Consider the following 2,475-nt stretch of genomic DNA (forward strand, 5'->3'; position numbering starts at 1 on the left):
CAGGCAGAGAAGGACAGAAACCATATGTTTGCACTCATAGGTCTAGCAGGAAAACAAGAGAGACCTAATGGAGAACCAGGGGGAGCGGAGGAGGGAGAGAGAGTTTGGGAGAGAGAGGGATGCAAAACTTGAGAGACTATTGAATGCTGAGAATGAACTGAGGGTTGAAGGGGAAGGGGGAGAGGGGAAAAGAGGTGGTGGTGATGGAGGAGGGCACTTGAGGGGAAGAGCACTGGGTGTTGTATGGAAACCAATTTGACAATAATATATTATGGAAAAAAAATAAAATAGAAATGTCAGCATATGGAGTATTTGCATTTTGGCAATCTCTCACAAGGGATGTGTGTGAGGCATATTTGGAAGGAACAGATAACCTATAATAAGATAGACTTTGGAAGTGTGGGTTTGAGGTTCTCACTTCATTGAGGGGTCCCTGTGTCCTTAGGGTTTCAATCAACAAAGAAAACATGTTTCTAGAATATTCTCTGGCATAGAGCATGCCTGGCTCCATGGACTGAGCAGTAATTCAATGTGTGCTACAGGTGGATTTTCATGGCATCTCTCAGTGTTGCTGTGTTCTCAGCATGATGTCTGTCACGTGCTACAAGGTCTTTGCACAGACTCTGCCTATAGAACCATGTGTTGGAGCAGACTGGAGCTTTGACATCAGACAGACCTTGCTGGTCAGCCTCGGGCAAGCTCCTTAGTTAGCCACTCTGGGCCTCAGGTTCCTTGTCTCCAATGCAGAGGACAAGGGTATATATCCTAGGGCTGTAGTGATGCTGACATGTGACAAAGCAAACAGAATACATCATATGGAGCCTGGATACACAGCCAACACTAAAAAAATTGTTGACTATTATTTAATGTTACGGAGATAAAAAATGGAGATAAAAAAGAGACTCAAAAAAATGTATTCCCTACATGTCAGAGATGAGGCCATATCTCCACTGTTTCCTGACACTTGGTGGCAACATTGAGAAGATGCTGGGCCTGGGGCTGGAACAGGTGCCTCAAGTGTGTGTATGGAAAGCCTCTTACTGTTCGCTGTTAGATAAAGGAAAAAGAAAGTCTAAGAGGAGGATAAACATTGGTACCCATTACACAAGGGCAAAGCTGGCAAGGAGGAACGGGGTGACGCCTTTAGAAAACAAAATCAAATGAAAAACTATCATAATAAGGTTGACTTAAATATGTAAATAAATCACTTATTAAATTTTTTACACTAGAAGTAACTCATTGGATAGGATTACAAAATTAACTTGACCCTTAAATTGGGAAGAATTTTGTGTTCTTCTGCTTCCCCCTCTAAGCATTTTGGTCTAAAAGAAATATCTTTATTCTGATTTCATAAATGAATATTCTTATTTAGAGAGGATCTTCTCTTAAAAGTTTGTTGTCTTACTTCAGAGTTGGAATCATGAGTTCTATGCGGAATTTTTTATTCACATGGATCTCCCAAACGCACTGGATGTCTGTTGGGTAGCTTTCTGGATACAGAGGACTGGAAAAGGAGCCAGACACACTAGACATGAGCCCTCCGCAAGAGCTACTTCCTCCTGAAGCAACAGGAAAAGGGATGTCAGCATGCGTTCATTGTGGGACCCCAGTAGTGACCCACTCACACCCAGTGGTGTGGTGGAGTCAGGCAGCAGTCCACCCAGGTGGGCACACGCAGGCTGTCAGAACAGACCTTTAGCCTGAATGTCACCTGGGAAGGAGAGCCCATTCAATCTCATTCTAAAGGGGAAAAGTATTAATCCCTGCCTTTTCCTCTCCCCTTACCATCTGACGAAGAAAATATTGTATTTATTGGGTCTGTTCACCATCTCCTTCTTCTCTGGCAGAGGATTCTTGCTTGTGGGGACAGAGGCAGAGTGGATGTATATGGTGGGGATTGGGTAGGAATGAGGGACACAGGGACAGAGGCTGTCAGGTCTGGGAAGGCTTGGGAAACAAAAGACTCCAGAACAATTTTGGGGTCTGATGAGTTGGAGAAAAGGGGACACTGTGGACTGTTGAAGGATGTTATGTTGGGCAACCCCCTCCAAGTCTTCTTCACTACTTTTTCTGGGTAGATAGTGTTTCCTTGAACTCAGCAGCTCCTGAGACTGAAACTTACAGGATTTAGATTGATAAATTACACAAGTGAACCTTAATTCTTTCATATTAGTTGTCATTAATATAAATCAGTACACATGCATACATACACATGCGCACACGCACTTAAGGCAGCATCCTCACAAGAAAGCAGAATCTTTGTAGGAAAGTGGATGGACCTTGAGGGTGTCATGCTGAGTGAAGTAAGCCAGGCAGAGAAGGACAGAAACCATATGTTTGCACTCATAGGTCTAGCAAGAAAACAAGAGAGACCTAATGGAGAACCAGGGGGAGTGGAGGAGGGAGAGAGAGTTGGGGAGAGAGAGGGATGCAGAACTTGAGAGACTATTGAAAGCTGAGAATGAACTGAGGGTT

At 43.8% G+C, this 2,475-nt stretch overlaps 1 protein-coding gene across 1 annotated transcript in view; it reads left to right on the forward strand.

The window, feature by feature from the left end:
• Positions 1-2,475, forward strand: part of LOC115276511 (deleted in malignant brain tumors 1 protein-like) — a 104,831-nt gene that overhangs the window by 57,259 nt on the left and 45,097 nt on the right. The window lies entirely within an intron of this gene.

The sequence above is a fragment of the Suricata suricatta genome, chromosome 2 (genome assembly GCF_006229205.1).
Source record: "Suricata suricatta isolate VVHF042 chromosome 2, meerkat_22Aug2017_6uvM2_HiC, whole genome shotgun sequence".
Taxonomy (NCBI): domain Eukaryota; kingdom Metazoa; phylum Chordata; class Mammalia; order Carnivora; family Herpestidae; genus Suricata; species Suricata suricatta.